The sequence below is a fragment of the Juglans microcarpa x Juglans regia genome, chromosome 5D (assembly GCF_004785595.1).
Source record: "Juglans microcarpa x Juglans regia isolate MS1-56 chromosome 5D, Jm3101_v1.0, whole genome shotgun sequence".
NCBI lineage: Eukaryota > Viridiplantae > Streptophyta > Magnoliopsida > Fagales > Juglandaceae > Juglans > Juglans microcarpa x Juglans regia.
Window position 1 is genome coordinate 28,035,566 of NC_054602.1, and position 19,060 is coordinate 28,054,625.

Below are 19,060 nucleotides of genomic sequence, written 5' to 3' on the forward strand. Positions count from 1 at the left end.
CAACATGTTGATGCAAGAACTAATGTTGAGCAGGCTCAGTTTGATCGAATCAGGTTTAAACCAACACAAGAGTTTGGTCGAACATTCCTTTCCTGAAAGGCTCAAACTAAATATCGCTGGCTGATACATTCAAGACAAAAATCGAATGAAGGATTTAAGGTGACCCTTGTCATTTCTGCTTAAGCCAGGGTCCACCCTCTTGTGCAGTCCTTTTCTTCTTGGGGAAAGCAAAACAAACCAAATCTTTTTAAGATGATGGTTTGATAAGAGTATAAAAAAGTGGTGGGACTGATTATAACAATATGCTTGATTGTGAGGAATTTTTAGATAGAATTTAAAAAAAAAAATGATTTAATAAATAATTTTAAAATTTAGCTTACTTTTTTGTGTTGAAGAAAGACAAGCTTGTACAGCCGCCTTCTGGTGGGGCCACCACCGTGTGCCAAGGAGTGGCTAGCTTGGCCACTAGAAAAGCTTACCTGCCAGGCTGCCACACGGCGGGCCGAGCTGGCCACCTAGGGACGGTTGCTGTGTAAAATATGTTTTTTTTTTTTTTTTTTTTTTTTTTTTTTTTTTTTTTTTTGAGTTTGGAATCTTCGAGAGAATTTTGAAAAGTTTTAATATTTGGGAATGGAGTAATTTCTTACTTGAAAAATCTCAACTTTAGAGACAATTTGGGTGCTAAGCAAGGCCTACGACTGTTTAGTCAGCTCATATAGTATCAAATTTGTGTTGAGCCATAAGCTTAGGCCTTGTTTGGATAGTGAAAGTATTTCATCTCATCATTACAATTTTATCAAATTTTTACACAATTTAATTTTTTTAAATTTCAAAACAATAATAATATTAAAAAAAATAATATTCTAACAAAACTTTATTCAACTTTCATTTAAAATCATCTGATCTCATCTCACCATCTAAACGATACCTAAAAGATAAGTTCTCAGAAGATACTAAAGGCTCGTTTGTTTTCAGAGATGAGATGAGATGAGTTGAGATTAAAATTAAAAAGTTGAATAAAATATTATTAGAATATATTTTTTAATATTATTTTTGTTTTGAGATTTGAAAAAGTTGAATTATTTATTTTATTTTGTGTGGAGATTTGAGAAAGTTGTAATGATGAGGTGAGATAAGATGAGATGAGATGAGATGTTTTCTGAAAACAAACGAAGATAACTTTCTAGATCAAACTATTAAGTGAGTGATTAGATCTTAGGTTATCACAAGATGATTTGATCTACTCGCCCTACAGCGGTGGCGTGAAAGTGTAAACTTTTCTTGATCATTTTTTTTTGAAAGATTGGGTTTTTGAATTCTTATAAAAAATTAAAATGTTAACATTTTAAAATTAATTTTATCTCTATATTAAATAAATAAAGGAAAAATCTGAATGCAATCGATTTGGGGGACGAACTGGGGCACAATCCACCTGGCTCGTTAAATTAAACGGTTCGTTTTGCCTTATTTCAGCTATGAGTGAGTTTTGGGCGGGAAAAAGGATAAAAATGAAATTGGATCATGTACATGGAATCAGATAGAATTGTAGTAGTTAGTTTCTAAAGTCGGTGGTTTTCCAATATAGAAAATTTGTTTTTTTTTTTTTTAAACAAAAATTGTTCTGTGGTTCCCTTGTTATTTGTAGATACAAGGCATTTCATGAAGTTGATGGAATAGAAGTTGCTTGGAACCAGGTGAACATTGATGATGTATTGTAGTCACTAGAATAGCTGGAAAGATTATATTTAGAGGTTCATCTACTGAAATCTTTGAAACACGAAAATATTATCAAGTTCTATAATTCTTGGGTTGATGATAAGAGCAAGACATCAACCTAATAACAGAGTTATTCACTTTTGTGAGTTTGAGAAAGTGAGTTTTTTTTTTTTTTTTTGTACTGTTAGCCATATTTTCTTTCACTTTTTTTTTTTTTTTTAGATTTGTTAAGGATGTGTTTCACACTATCAATCACATGGATGACACTTGCAGCAATGAAGAGACGGCACTGGTCGCCCTGTGTAAACTCTGATGCTTAAGTCAGTAACAATATGAGAATAAGTATATAAAAATAAAAGATGAAGATGATGTTACCTTTACCGAGTTAATTATAGAAGGACATGGCGTGATGGTGATTAACTCTAATCACCAGTCTTGTGTGCTTATCTTTCGCGATCCCTTATTTAATTGGAGAAGATGTCTCCTGTTTTGTAGGAGTTATCTCACTCAGGATATTTATATTTAGTCCTGGCCTCATCCCTAATTCTTCGGGGTTATCTCATTCGTAGTTACGGTTACGAGTCCTCTATCTGTAAGGCTCTTAGCCTTAAGCCATAAACAAGTATTCCTGGTCTTATGGATGTGCTTGGCCTTAAAGATGGGCTTGAAGCCCAGAGGTCTAAACGTCCCCTCCAGGGTTCAATGATAATTTATAGCATACATGATTTCATTGTGTTCTAGATATCAAAAGAAGCATAAGAATGTTGATATGAAGGTCATCAATAATTGGGCTAGGCTGGTTCGTCAAGGTTTAAGCTATTTGCATGGCCACAATCCTCCAATTATCCACAGATATCGAAAATGTGACAACATATTTGTTAATGGTAACAATGGAAAAGTTAAAATTGGAGATCTTGGATTGACAATGGCAACTGTCTTGTAGCAGCCTACTGCCCGAAGTGTTATTGGTATGGACATCCCTTTCTCTAAAAGTGTTATGACTTTGGCCTAATTGTGTAAATTGTGGTTTGTTATCCATTTTTTCTTTTTTGCATAGGCACTCCCGAATTTATGGCTCCCAAGCTTTATGAAGAGGAACACAATGATCTTGTGGACATATATTCTTTTGGCATGTGCATCCTAGAAATGGTTACTTGTGAATATCCATATAGTGAATGCAAAAATCCAGCTCAAATATACAAGAAGGTCACCTCTGTAAGTTGGCAACTACCTGTAGTATGTCTCATTCTTGCTTTTCTTAAAAATGGTTGTTGTGATTTTTTTCCTTTTTGATATTCCTTTCCTATAGGGCATTAGGCCTGCTTCTCTCACTAAAGTGAATGACCCTCAAGTCAAGCATATTAACATGTGGGATATGTTTAGCATATTAATATATAATGGACGTAGTGTTTGTGTTGGAATCTTTTTGTTTTGTAAGATCCATTTGTATTCCTATCAATTTCCTATTGAAGGGGATAAAATATCCCAAGCCCATATGAATAGGCTCAGCCCACCAAAGGGCCCTCATTAGAGGACAAAAGTAGAGAGAGGGATAGGGGACAAGGGAGAGAAGGTGATAGGATGAAAGGACGGGAAGGTAAATGAGAAAGTAGAGAAAAGAGAAATCGTCAGACACGCAAGGGAAATGATATCAATCTTCACGACTCCCTAGGGGCATGCAAAAAGAGGGGATAGATAAAAGGAAACGACCAGACGACTCCCAAGGGACTTCGACTTCTTTTGAAATCTTGACTTTGCCATCTTGAAGGGGAGGAGATGAACTCTGGCGACGATCTCTCCATCAAAAGATAAACCTCCGATATCCATTGTATAATGAGAATGAGAGAGTATGAGAGACTGTAAATAAGCTTATTATAGTAGATATTCCCACACCATAGACGTAGGCTTTATGTCGAATCACCTAAATCTATGTGTCTTCCTCTTTTTACATTCTCAATATTTATTTTTCATTTACCGCCATGGACGTTCGTACAACCACACTGGTCCACACTAGGGGCTCCAGACCACACTAATCGAGGCCCAGATTGTCACAGCGGACCGGGAATAACTCTTTCTCTTATTCCAGCCTGTTGTGTAATTTTTGGGATCAACAAAATTAATTTTATTTCTAATTTTCTATATTAAATAAATAAAATTTCTACATGACAATCTAAGATGAAGACGAAAAACTAATGAACTAATGTTAACTCTTGATTTATTTATGCTAAAAAAACAGAACTTGGATTAAAGACATTGATATCCCCCGTGTCAGAGGCACTTCATTTCTGAATCTTCAGTGTATATTGATATGTAGGGTCAGTGTATATTTATACACTTTACAAAGGAATCAAAGTAGTAACAGGGAATCAAATAACAAAATGTAAAACTATTCTAGAGTATTCCGAGACTTAGATAAATCAGATGGTATTGTGCTAATACACCCCCTCGAGTCCAGTGGAGTATCTACAACAATGAGACTCGTTCTAAGACTAACAAATCTATCTGAAACAAGTGGTTTAGTAAATACATCAACTAACTGATCCTTGGATGAACAAAAAGAGACTTTCAGAGTATTTGCAACTAATCTATCACGTACAAAATGATAGTCGATATCCATGTGTTTGGTTCGAGAGTGATAGATTGGATTTGCTGAAAGGTACGTTGCCCCAATGTTGTCACACCACAGATTCGGGGGCTGTGATAAAAATATGCCAAGTTCTTGAAGCATAGTCAGGAGCCAAATCAACTCAACAGCTATAGAGGCAAGAGATTTGTATTCTGCTTCAGTGCTGGATCGTGCAACTGTCTTTTGTTTCTTAGAGCTCCATTGGAACAGCCTGCCCAATCAACATCTGTATAGGCTTGAAGAGTGAACTTAGATGATGATTTTAAAAAACAGTCCATAGTTTAGTGTAGACTTGAGGTACCGAATGATCCTTTTAACAGCAGACCAATGAGGTTCTTTAGGACAGTGCATAAACTGACATACTTTGTTTACAACAAAGGCTATGTCAGGTCTAGTCATGGACAAGTATTGTAATCCTCCTACAATACTTCTGAATAATGTAGGATCATTGAATTCAGAGGCATCAAATTTTGACAGCTTAAGAGAAGTTGCCATGGGAGATGACATAGGTTTGGCATGAAGCATATTGCTTCGAAGCAGTACATCAATAATATATTTTCTTTGGGATAAGAAAATACCAGAAGCAGAGTAATTTATTTCAATCCCAAGAAAATTAGACAACCTTCCAAGATCTTTGACAAGAAAAGCATTAGAAAGTTTAGATATAAGGGAGTCAATGGCTTCAGGTTTGGATGCTATAATAACCATATCATCAACATAGATCAGCAGAAAAATATGTAAGTCACCATTATTCAAAATGAACAAAGAGGGTTCTGCTCCAGAGGTAGAGAAGCCATACCCAATAAGCCATGTACTTAATTGTGCAAACCAGGCTCGGGGAGCATGTTTAAGACCATATATGGCCTTATTGAGTTTGCATACATATTGTGGAAACTTCGAATCTATGAAGCATTGTGGCTGCTGCATGAAAACTGTGTCAGTCAAAGAACCGTGTAAGAATGCATTTTGAATATTGATTTGGCACAACGACCAGCCTCGTGTAATAGCAATAGACTAAATTAAATGAATAGTAGTTGATTTAATGACTGGACTAAACGTTTCACCATAGTCTAAACTAGACTGTTGATGGTAGCCCTTGGCTACTAATCGAGCTTTCCGTCTAGCAAAAGACCCATCAGAGTCAACTTTATTTTATATACCCAACGATAGCCAACAACATTATAGAAGAGATGAGGGGGTACCAGAGTCCATGTATTCGTGTGGATTAAAGCATTAAACTCATGAGACATAGCATCATACCAATCAAGGAATTTCGAGGCAACAGAGAAGCTGGAGGGTTCATCTAGAACCATCACTATGGAGTTGAGACAGTAGCGCCGCGGGTAAGGAATCGTGCCATCGGTGCTGTGATGAGGTCGTAGAGAGTTGATGTTACTCCGAGTAATGATAGGTGATCGAGGAGGAATCAGAGAGGTGGAGAGAGGTCTGTTGGGTGTGAGATTTGGTTGAGACGAAGAAGACACAGGCAGAGACGTTGTTGGAGTTCTAGGGTTTTCTAAGAGGGGAGAGGTAGGGTTTTCTGGGGAGGCAGAGGGAGAAGTCGGCCTAGGCCAAGGATGGATGAATTGAAAAGGGGAAGAGAGACGTGGGTGGGGGCCTGGACCGTGGGAGTGTTAGTGGGCTTCAAATCTATAGAGGAATAGGGAAAAGATGTCTCATCAAAGAGAACATCCCGATAAATATAGACCCGTTTGGAAATAGGCTCAAGACATCTGTACCTTTTATGAGTTGGACTATAACCCAAAAACACAAGAAATGGATCGAAAATTTAATTTGTGTTTATTATAGAGACGAAAATTGGGCCAACATTGACACCCAAAGACTTTCAAAAAGGAGTAGTCCGGATCTTTACTATAAACCTTAAAATGTAGAGATTTGTTGTTTAGAATTTTTGAAGGGAGCAAATTAAAAAGATGAGCACATGTTTCAAAAGCTTCAACTCAGAATGAGAGAGGAAGAGAGGAATGGGCTAGTAGAGCAAGCCTAGTTTCGACAATATGTCGATGCTTACGTTCTACTAGCCCATTTTATTGATGAGCATATGGACATGAGAAACGATTATTAATGCCAAGTTTAACAAATTGTGAGGTAATGGGCTTGAATTCAGCCCCATCATCAGTTTGAAGAGTAAGCAATTTGGCATTGAAAATGCGTTCAATAAATGGTATAAAAGTAGTGAAAATATGTTAAACATTTGATTTTAATTTTAAAGGGAAGAACCACGTATAACGAGTAAAATGATCTATAAAGGAGATATAATATCGATAGCCATTGTTTGAAATTATAGGAGACGGGCCCCATAAATCAACACAAACTATCTCTAAAGGCAGAGTAGAGCTAGGCCCATGTGATACATATGGAAGCTGGTGGCTCTTCACAAAAGGGCAAGATGAGCATTTGGAAACAGTGTTTGTGAAAAATTGGCAAACAATTAGTGTTCGCGACTTTGGAAAATTTTCTAAGATGGGTGGCCAAGACATTGATGCCAGGTGGAAAGAGAAGTGTGTTCGCCCAAGTGAGTGGATGCAGAGGAAGATGACAGCAAGTTTATTGCAGGAGGAAACACGTAAAGGCCGTTACAGGTGGGTTTGGTGAGGAGGCACTTCAATGTCCGAGTTTCCTTCACACAAAAGTAGGTTCCATGAAACTCAAAGAAACAAAAATTTTGAACACAAAATTGAAGAACAGAGATAAAGTTTTTATAGATATAAGGTACATGAAGGAGATTTTGTAATTTAAAAGAAGATGAGTTAGAGATAAGAGAGGAGTCACCAGTATTCCGTCTGGGAAGGCACGATCCATCACCTACGCGCGCTATGTCAGTACTAGAGTAAGGTTCACTTGTGAGGTTGAGGTTTTGAAGATCATGGGTGAGATGGTGTGTGGCACCAGAGTCAGGATACCACGTTGGGTTAGAGTATGAGCTAGGTGTAGCAAAATTGGCAGATAAAGATTGAGGTGGTTCAAATTGGTAGGAGTGATTGAAGCGGTGACGACATTGGAGGGCGACATGGCCTTGTTTTTGGCAGACTTGGCATTTTGGGCGTTGAGTACCAGGTGTTTGAGAAAAGGTCCCAGAAGAAAGGTGACCACTTTGACCAGAAAATCTTCCTCTACTTAGACCCTGTCGTCCACCACGAGAGGATCCACGACCTCTCTGATCATTACCACCATAAGAGCTGTAGTGACCAGAGATTTCAGAAGGTGGTTTGGGTGAATGAGAGAATCGGCTTTCATGAATCAAGAGAAGTTGATAAAGTTCATTTAAGGAGATGGGATCTACTCTAGCTGTGACTGAAGTGATAAAGGGTTTGTAGGTTGGTCCAAGGCCATTGAGTAAATAAGAGACAAATTCCTTGTCTGGAAGAAGGTTTCTAGTAGCTGCAAGAGTATCAACAAGGTGATGAACCTAGCCAAAATAGTTTGTGATGGATTGGTCTCCTTTGGATAGATTGGTGAGCTGAAAGCGTACTTGGAATTCCTTTGCTTGAGACTGTGAGGCAAAAAGGGTTTGGAGGGAATTCTAGAGGGCTCGAGCAGTAGTTGCTGTGAGAACATGACCAACAATGGAATCAGAAAGGGAGGAGAAGAGGACACTGAGAACAAGCTAGTCAATCTTGTCTAGATAAGAAATTCTGGATTAGTTTTGAGTGGAGTCTCTGCAGTAGAGGGTAGGAACTGATTTGGGCAAGGGATTGTTCCATCTACAAATCCATAGAGATCTTGTCCTCTAAGGTATGCAGAAATCTGAACTTTCTAAAGGAGAAAATTCTCAGCTGTGAGTATAATGCTTACTACATGAGAGAAGGATTAGGCGTAGCCATGGATCAAGGAGACTGCTAGTCGAGGAACTCTGATACCATGCCAGAGGCACTTCATTTCTGAATATTCAGTGTATATTGATATGTAGGGTTAGTGTATATTACTACACTTTACAAAAGAATCAAAGTCGAGGCTTAGGTAAATCAGAGAGTATTGTGCTAATACCCTGCTTGCCCATGACGAAGGATGATAGATTGGACCCCAACAAAATATAATAAAAAAGATGAAAATCAATATTCTACCGACTCTTCCTTGGTACATCTGCAGGATACGAGAATTTCTTCTCTCTCTGTCTTTCTTGGTATGTTGTTATCTATCCCCTTCAGATCTTAGACAAAAAATGCATACACAAATATAGAGAGTTGCATCAATAACTGTTTGGATCTCACACTACACACTACACACTTTTTATTTTTTATTTCTTTTAAATGTCAGACCCTCATCAACGTCTCTCTCTCATCATCTCTCTCATTCTACGTCTCACTCATCAAGCTCTCTCACTCCTCAGGTCTCTCTCATCATCTCTCTCTCCTAATGCTCTCTCTCATCAAACCCCTTTCTCTCTCCTCAAGGGTTCTCTTTCATCAAGCTCTCACTCTTACCTCTCTCTCTCTCTCTCTCTCCTCAAGCGCTCTCTCACTCACTTCAAACTGTCGGTTGATTCAACGAGGAGGGAAAAACTCAAACTGTAAAATCGATTGAGACATAAGATGTGGGGTGTGGGATTTGATACAGTGGCTGATGAGAATATTTTCTACACCCAGAAGCTGGTTCTTAACGATATGCTCAAGAAAACTTCTAGGAAGAAAGAAATGCTTTTCTTCACTTGAATATTAAAAACCCGAGCCAAAAAAAAAAGAATATTAAAAACCCAATGTGCATGTCTCAATGTATTGTAATCTCATCTTAATGTGCTACATTAGAGTCATCTTCTTCGTTTGCTAAGAAATCGAGGAGAGGCTGGTTAATATTTAGGCTTTATTAGTTGGCGATATCCATTAACTTGATCTGATGCTCCATGAGTCAGCTTTGGCTTCTTTGAGCAGAGGCTTTCGTTTGATTTGGAACAAACTTTTTGCTTATGGGTTAATGTAGAGCTCATAGCCTCATACACATGGTTGCATTATGGGATTATCTGAAAAAAGATAGAAGTTGCAGTTTATGGAGGGGGATTCTGTTAAACTTACAACCTGGCAATTTGCTCATACCACTTTTTGTTTTTGTTTTTTTAGATAATTTGCTCATAGAATGTTACGGGTTGAGAATTATGGAAGATGGATGAGATTATAGATTGAGGCCAACATGAGTAAGAATTGAAGTTTGAAATGAAGTTTGCATGAATAAGAACTGAAGTCTTCGAATAAGTAGAATAGAAAGATCAAAACGCACTGTTTGGTTTAAGTGGAGCTATTTTGTATATAACTGTTTGTAGTTGTGTCGTTTAGTTGTAAGTGGAAATAAATAGGACGGTGCCGTTTCGTGGCTGTCATTTAAGTCATCAAATGGCTAAACATGAAATAAATCTGTGTAGTTTTCATAACTAATTCATGTAAATTGATTCATTCGTCTATAAAAGGTAGCCGTAAGTTGGGAAGGAGGCCAACTTCGGTATTTAGTGTGAATCAACTCTATCTCTCTATCTCTCTCTATTTCACACTATCTCTCTCTCTCTCTCTCTTTCTCTCTCTCTTTCTCTCTTTAATTCTTGGAGAATTCTTCCTATTCATCAAGGGGTCCATTACAATTGGTATCAGTTGTCAGTGATGGCGGAGGGAACAAGATCATATGCATAGATCCTTGATTCCGTGAATCAATTGCGACAATAGCAAGAACGGCAACAAAAGCAGATCGAGGATGCTATTGCGGTCCTGACTCAGCAGCAAGAAACAACAAGGTTGGAAAGGGAATCTCAAGATAGGAAGTTTGCTGAATTACTGCAGCATCTTTCGAAGCCTCATAATCTTCATTTGGAAGGTAATACACAGAATACAAGAAATGGACAAGGTTTTCATCAATCAAGAGATGGTGAAACAAATGATGGTACATGGGAGGTTTATTGCTGAAACATGGGTGACAGATCTAATATGAGGCCAATTAAGCTGGATTTTCCAAGATTTGGTGGAAAAGATCATACAGCTTGGATTTATCGAGCAAATCAGTATTTTCTGTATCATCAAGTGCCTCCTGGTCAGAGGATTTTTCTAGCTTCATTCCACATGGATGATGATGCCTTGGTGTGGTTTCAGGATGCAAGTGAGTCTGGAATCTTTCGTTCTTGGGAGGAATTCATTCAGACAGTGCAGGTTCAATTTGGTTCATCTGCCTATGATGATCCTATGGAGGCATTGACACGTTTAAAACAGGTTCATTCTATTACTTCTTATAAGACTGAATTTGAATTAGTTTCCAATCGTATTAAAGGCATTTCTGAAAGGAACAAATTAAACTGTTTTTTAAGTGGCTTAAAAGATGAAGTTAGACTGCCTGTTAGAATGTTAAATCCTTCTTCCTTGATTGATGCCTTTGGATTAGCAAAAATCCAAGAGCAATATGTTTGGAGTACAAAGTAGCCATGGAGTGGTAATTCTAATGATTCTTAGCAGTCGAATGTGGGGGCTTCTGTTTTGGGAAACCCTAAGGTACCTACTATTAAGTTGCCTTACCAGAAAATAAATGAGTCTCAGATGCAAGAGAGAAGAAAGAAAGGTTTATGCCATAAGTGCACTAAACCAAGAGTCTATGTGTTGGATGGAATGGATATGGGTGAAAGTAGTGTCAATGCAACTGAGAAAGAATTAATTGTGGAGGAGATAAATGAGGAACCTGAAGTTGCAGACCTAGCTTCCATTTCTTTCCAAGCTATGGTTGGGTCTCCAAGTACTAAAACCATGCGAGTGGTTGGACATATTAATAAAAGGAAGGTTGTGATATTAATTGACTCCGGCAGTACCCACAATTTTGTGGATACTGCACTCATGAGCAGGTGTGGGTTGGAGGTACATCAAAGGGTAGGCTAGGCAGGTCAGGGTGGCTAATGGTGAGATTTTGAATAGTAGTGCTAGAGCTATTGGGGTTGGCATTTAAATACAAGGAATCAGATTTTTTGCTGATTTTTTTTCATTGGCTCTCGGGAGGTGTGATGTAGTATTGGGAGTTAGTTGGCTTTCATCTCTTGGGCCAATACTTTGGAATTTTACAGATCTGAAAATGAAGTTTGATTATCATGGAAGGAAAGTTTGCCTTAAAGGGCTCACATCTTCTGCTATTAGTTTAGTAGATGATAAAGAAATTTCCATGATTTCTAAGGTGGGTTCTAAGGGAGTGTGGTTGCAGCTTATGCCTGTGGAAGTCATGAAGAATCAGAATGATTCTTGTCCCCAAATACAACAATTGTTAAAGAAGTTTGAAAAGGTTTTTGATGAACCTACTACCTTACCTCCTCATAGGGCTCGAGATCATCAGATTAATCTTAAGAAGGAGGCTGTTCATGTGGGTGTCAGACCATACAGATATCCTTACTTTCAAAAAACAGAAATAGAGAAGATTGTGTCTGAATTGCTCAAGTTTGGTGTGATTAGACCCAATCAATCCCCATTTTCATCTCCTGTATTATTAGTGATGAAATCTGATGGCTCTTGGAGAATGTGCATCAATTATAGGGTGCTTAATGAGGCTACTGTTAAAGATAAGTATCCAATACTAGTTGTTGATGAGTTATTGGATGAACTCTTTGGCTCAACAGTTTTTTCTAAATTAGATTTGAGATCTGGTTATCACCAGATTAGAATGAGGGATGAGGATGTACCAAAAACTGCATTCCGGACTCATGAGGGACATTATGAGTTCCTTGTCATGCCTTTTGGCCTTACAAATGCTCCTTCAACATTTCAAGCATTAATGAATGAGATTTTTAAGCCTTTTCTTAGGCAGTTTGTAATCGTGTTTTTTTATGACATTCTTGTCTATAGTAAGGATATGGCATCCCATCTAATTCATTTGACCACTGTTTTGAAGACACTTAAGGCTAATCAATTGTTTGCAAAGAGATCAAAATGTCACTTTGCTTGTTCAGAAATTGAGTACCTTGGCCATTTAATCTCAAAAGATGGTGTAAAAGCTGATCCAAGGAAGCTGGATTCAATGGTGTCCTGGCCAATTCCAAAAACTCTTAAAGCATTGAGGGGTTTCTTGGGATTAATAGGATATTACAGGAAGTTTATTTGGGGATATGGCCAAATAGCAGCACCTTTAACTCTTTTGTTGAAAAAAGATGCCTTTGAATGGTCTGAGGCAGCAAATGATGCCTTTGAGGAATTGAAGAAGGCAGTCACGAGTCCTTCTGTTTTATGCTTACCTGACTTTAATAAGCAGTTTGTGGTGGAGTGTGATGCATATGGAGTGGGAGTAGGAGCTGTCTTGATGCAAGATCAAAGGTCATTGGCTTTTCTGAGTCAAGCTCTCAAGGGTAAGAATTTGAGGCTTTCCACCTATGAGAAATAGTTGTTGGCACTTGTTATGGCTGTAAAAAAATGGAGGCCTTATCTGTTGGGGGCAGCTTTTGTTGTTAGGACTGATCACCACAGTTTAAAGTACCTCTTAGAACAGAAAGTGGGTACAGATGCTCAACAAAGGTGGATTTCTAAGCTGTTAGGTTATGAATTCACAATTGAGTACAAGAAGGAAGTTGAAAACAAAGCAGCAGATGCTTTGTCAAGGAAGGAAGGCTTAAATGACACTACATTAATGACTGTTATTTCATTTCCTACTCCAATCTGGTTGGAGGAATTGAAGCAAGCTTATGTTTCAGATCAGAAGGTACAGGAACAATTGGCAGTGTAACAAGGAGGTTATCCTCCTTCCTCTTCTGCATTTTTTGTTAAGCATGTGTTGTTATTTAAAAAAGGTAGAATTTATATGCCTGATAACCCTGAGTTGAAACCAACAATTTTGCATTTTATACATGCTAGCCCATCTGCTGGACATTCTGGTTTCCATAAATCCCTACATCGAGCTAGGCACGATTTTTATTGGCCTGGCCTTAAACGTGAAGTGAAACAGTATATAAGGAAATGTGATTTGTGTCAAAGGAATAAGGTGGAGCTTGTATACCTTGTTGGAATTTTACAGCCTCTTCCTATACCTGCAAATACATGGACAAACTTGTCCATGGATTTCATTGAAGGCTTGCCAATCTCGAGAGGGTTTTCTGTCATCATGGTTGTTGTTGACAGATTATCTAAATATGCACACTTTATGGCCTTGAAGCACCCATTCACAGCATCTAAAGTGGCAGCATTATTTTTTGACAATGTGTTTAAGTTGCATGGCATGCCTCAGAATATTGTTTTTGATAGAGGAGCAACTTTTACTAGTTCCTTTTGGAAGGAACTCTTTAAGCTACAAGGAGTGACACTTTCCTTCTCATCTGCCTACCATCCTCAGAGTGATGGTCAAACTGAGGCAATCAATAAGTGCATTGAGCATTTTTTGAGAAGTTTTTCTAGGGATAGGCCTAGGTTATGGTTTGATTGGTTGACCTTGGCTGAATGGTGGTATAATTCCACTCCTCACACTTCAACAAAGTTGACTCCTTTTGAGGTGGTGTATGGTAGACCTCTAACAAAATTGCAATCTTATATACCTGGTTTAACTGCTAATCAAACAGTTGATGAGGTTTTGAAGACTCGAGATCAGATTCTTTCTACTTTTAAGAGTAACTTGGCTACTGCTCAAGAGAGGATGAAGTTTCAAGCTGACAAGAAAAGAACTGAAAGGGAGTTTGCTGTAGGGAATTGGGTTTATTTGAGATTGCAGCCTTATAGGCAACAATCTTTGGTGGCTAGAAGAAATTTCAAGCTTTCTCCTCATTTCTTTGGACCTTTTCAAATTGTTCAAAGAGTGGGACAGGTTGCTTATAAGCTGGAATTACCACCAACCAGCTCTATTCACTCAGTTTTTCATATTTCTTGTCTTAAGAAAAGTTGGGTCAACATCACTTTCCACTGTCTTCCTTGCCCCCAGTGGATTTGCAAGGTGAATAACTCCTGAGCCTGAGGTTATTCTGCAGCGTAGAATGAGGCAAGTTCATAACAGAGCAGTAATTGATGTGTTAGTTCAATGGAAGGGGGCTAGTTTTGATGATGCAACCTGGGAGCCATATTGTTCAACGCGTGATAAATTTCCTCACCTTGTGGGCAAGGTGCTTTAATGAGGGAGAGTATGTTACGGGTTGAGAATTATGGAAGATGAACGAGATTATAGATCGAGGCCAACATGAGTAAGAATTGAAGTTTGAATTGAAGTCTACATGAATAAGAACTGAAGTCTTCGAATAAGTAAAATAGAAAGATCAAAACACACCGTTTGGTTTAAGTGGAGCTGTTTTGTATATAACTGTTTGTAGTTGTGTCGTTTATTTGTAAGTGAAAATAAATAGGATGGTGTCGTTTCGTGGCTGTCGTTTAAGTCATCAAATGGCTAAACATGAAATAAATCTATGTAGTTTTCATAACTAATTCATGTAAATTGATTCATTCGTCTATAAAACTTGTTCCACTTCATTCATAACTAATAAATCTGTGTAGTTTTCTTGGAGAATTCTTCATATTCATCAAGGGGTCCATAACATAGAACTTGTTCCACTTCACCTTTATTGGTGCAACAGAAATGCCAGCTAAGGAAATAATGAACGCTACGGAAACTACAAAGGAAGCTACAGAAACAACGGAACTTACAGAAACGGTAGCTACCATCAATTATCCCAAATCAAACCCAAGATAACCGGATGCATAAATTCTGGGATTTACATTTTGTATTTCAAATTTGAATTTCTAATTGTACTATATATAGAAACTCCTGTACGGATATCAAGGTCAATGAAAACAGAGGAAACTTTTATACCTTCCTTTTCTTAGTTTCTACATGGTATCGAGCCAATAGACCAACGTCATCTTTCTACAATTTTTTTTTCTTTCCTCTCCTCATCATGCCTGCTACTCAGTCTACTTAACTTCCTCTCTTCAATCCTACTTCATCTCTCAATATTACTAAACTCAGTTGTGCCAATTATCCCACCTGGAAGGTCACCATGCTTCCCTATCTGAAAGGCCAAAACGTTTTTGGCTACCTTGATGGTTCTCTCAAACAACCATCAAAGAAATTGTTGACGACAATGGCACCAAGACCCCGAATCCTCTCTTTGACATTTGGAAAACTCAAGATAATTTAATTCTTAGTTGTCTCAATGCTTCTCTCACTGATGAAGTTCTTGCGCAGGTTGCTCATTGCACAACTTCTCGTGAAGTGTGGCTTGCTCTCACATCCTCTTTTGCTTCTCAGTCCAGGGCTCAAATCATCCAAGTGCGGACTCAACTCTCAACAACCCGCAAAAATAACCAGACGGCAAGTGAATTTTTCTTGCATATCAAACGTCTTGCGGACACCCTTGCTATTGCTGGACAGCCCTTGAACATGGATGACATAATCACTTACTTGCTTGCTGGTTTGGGACCCGAATACGACTCTCTCGTTACTACCATCTCTGCTCGTGATGAGTCAATCACAATGGAAGAGGTCTATTCTTTGCTTCTTACTTGTGAAGCCCGAATTATACATCATTCCCAGTCCACCCCAACCACGAACATATTAGCCAATGTAGCTACACGCCAGTAGCATTCTTTCTGAAATCGTGGCCGTGGCAACTTCAGTAGAGGACGTGGCAATGGAGGCTCAAATCGTGGCCTTGGTAGAGGTAATTCTTCACCCCAAAACTCTGACTTATGGTGCCAATTATGTGACAAATTTGGCCATACTGCCTCTCGGTGTTATAAGCACTATGATCCTCACTTTCTACCTCTACCACCACGCCGGAATGCACAAGCCAACCTATGCACCAACCAACCTCAGCAGACGACTGAACAAGAGTGGCATGTTGACTCTGGAGCAACGCATCATTTGACAAACAATCTCAATAATCTCAATGTCCGTGGAGAAGAATATGTTGGCACTGATCAAATCCAAGTCGGTTATGGTTTAGGTTTGTCTATAACCCACACTGGCACCACTTATTTATCCACACCTTCAAAATCTTTTATTCTTGATAAAATTCTGGTTGTTCCCCAAAACAAAAAATCTAATCTCTGTTCAAAAATTTACTCGAGATAACAATGTTTATTTTGAGTTTCATAACAATTTTTTTCTCATCAAGGACTACTCGGGGAACGTCCTTCATAAAGGCAATAACAAAGATGGTTTGTACTGCCTTTCTCCACCACTTCAACAAGTTGTCTCTTCTGCCTTTGTTGGTGTCTGTGTCTCTATCTCTGATTGGCATCATAGACTAGGCCATGCTTCTTTTCGAACTGTTAATCATGTGTTAAATTCAAATAAAATTTCTGTTGAAGTCAATAAAAGGCACTCTGTTTGTCCTGATTGTGAGATGGCTAAAAGCCTCAATTTGCCCTTTACAAATTCTATTAATCATGCGACTCAACCTTTAGAACTCATTTTTTCTGATGTGTGGGGACCAAGTGCTGTTACCTCGACCTATAACTCTCGTTACTATGTTTGTTTCTTGGATGACTGTACGAAATTCATTTGGCTTTTCCCTCTCAAAAATAAATATGAAGTTGAACATATTTTTTTCCAATTTCAAACATATGTTGAACGGCACTTTGATGCAAAAGTTAAAGCGGTTCAAACCGATTGGGGAGGTGAATTTCGTCGACTTAATACCCATTTCAAAAATTGTGGTATTGAACATCGTATTGCTTGTCCTTATACTCATGAACAAATGGGTTCGGTTGAAAGGCGCCATTGCCAAATTGTTGAAATGGGACTTGCTTTATTAGCTCATTCAAAACTTTCTCAATCATATTGGGAAGATGCTTTTCAAATGGCTACCTACATTATTAATCGTTTGTCCACCAAAATCTTGGATAATCATTCTCAGTTTGAAAAGGCATACCACAAAAAGCCAAACTACAATTTTATGCGTGTCTTTGGTTGTGCTTGTTGGCCCAACCTACGACCCTACAATCGTCACAAAATTGATTTTCGTTCCAAAACTTGCATTTTTGTGGGCTATAGTCTCTCACATCAGGGGTACAAATGCCTTGACTTATCAACTGGAAAAATCTATGTTTCTCGGCATGTGGTCTTTGATGAATCTCTCTTTCCATATCAAAAATCAGATACTCCATCCTTCGGTTTTTCTCCGTCCGGAACAGCCTCTCTCCCACTTCACTTAAATCCCACACGTCCACACACCTTAACTCTGCCTGCAGGTGCTGAAGACTCACGACCTCACCCATTACCACCTATGTTTGATCAGCTGCCACATGCTACCCCAACGACATTACAACATTCAGATGCTGCCAATGTTCTAGACCAACATGCTGTCTCGCATTCGGTTCCTGCTGCGCTCCCACAACCAGAAATCTTGCCCAGCCAAGTGCAAGCATCTGCTCCAACTCACCGCATGATCACACGGTCTCAAACAAATAGCCTCAAGTCCAAAGTGATGTATGTTTGATACATTAAATATCCTCTTCCACAAGCACTTTTTGCCAAGGTAAATGACTCTTACATTGAGCCCAACTGTTTTACCAAAGCAAATAAACACTCACACTGAAAAAATGCCATGTTGTCTGAATTTAATGCCTTAATTCAAAATGAGACTTGGGATCTAGTTCCACCTCGACAAGAATACAATCTTGTAGAGAACAAATGGGTCTATCGTGTTAAAAAGAAGGCGGACGGTAGTATTGAATGATTCAAAGCCCGCCTTGTTGCAAAAGGCTTTCATCAACAAGAAGGTGTTGATTTTACTGAGACTTTCAGCCAGGTGGTTAAACCAACCACAATTTGCCTAGTCATCTCTCTTGCAGTCTCTAATAATTAGCCACTACGCCAATTGGATATCCAAAATGCCTTTCTTCATGCCTTTCTTCAAGAGGATGTTTATATGCAACAACCGCAAGGATTTATTCATCTGGATTATCCTCATTATGTTTGCAAATTAGAAAAGATTCTCTATGGTCTTCGGCAAGCCCCAAGAGCATGGTTCTCTCGCCTCACGGATCAATTGCAAACACTTGGCTTTAAGAGCTCAAAGGCAGATACCTCTCTCTACACCTTTCACCAAGGCAACGTTCAATTAATTATTCTCATATATGTGGATGATATAATTGTTACAGGTTCGGACACAAAGGCTATTGATCAATTAATTGGCACCTTATTAAATATTTTTCCCGTGAAAGATCTTGGGCAACTCTCCTTCTTCCTTGGTGTTGAAACCTTGAGTATTGGTGAAAGTTTATTCTTAACCCAGCACAAATACATTGGCGACTTACTACGGAAAGTAAAAATGGACCAAGTTAAACCATGTGCAAATCCCATGGCAACCAACAGAAACTAAGAAAAAGGAAGGTATAAAAGTTTCCTTTGTTTTCATTGACCTTGATATGCGTACAGGAGTTTTTATATATAGTACAATTAGAAATTCAAATTTGAAATACAAAATGTAAATCCTAGAATTTATGCATCCGGTTATCTTGGGTTTGATTTGGGATAATTGATGGTAACCACCGTTTTTGTAAGTTCCATTGTTTCCGTAGCTTCCTCTGCAGTTTCTGTAGCTTGCGTTATTTCCTTAGCTGACATTTCCGTTGCACCAATATCTCGCCGCAATCGAAAGGGCAAATCTTGCAATTGAAGATTGGCACGTAACATAATGAAGCGAGGAGAATTTAACGCTTTGGTGAGCAAGTCAGCTATCTGGTCTTTTGAGGATAGAAATGAAACTTGGAGCTTCTTTGGTAGGACTTGATCACGTACATAATGAAAATCAATTTCAATATGCTTGGTGGGCGTGAA

At 38.5% G+C, this 19,060-nt stretch overlaps 1 pseudogene; it reads left to right on the forward strand.

Moving 5' to 3' along the window:
• The first annotated feature begins 1,508 nt into the window (after nucleotides 1-1,508).
• On the forward strand, nucleotides 1,509-10,248 carry LOC121265864 (annotated as a pseudogene).
• The last annotated feature ends 8,812 nt before the right edge of the window (nucleotides 10,249-19,060 follow it).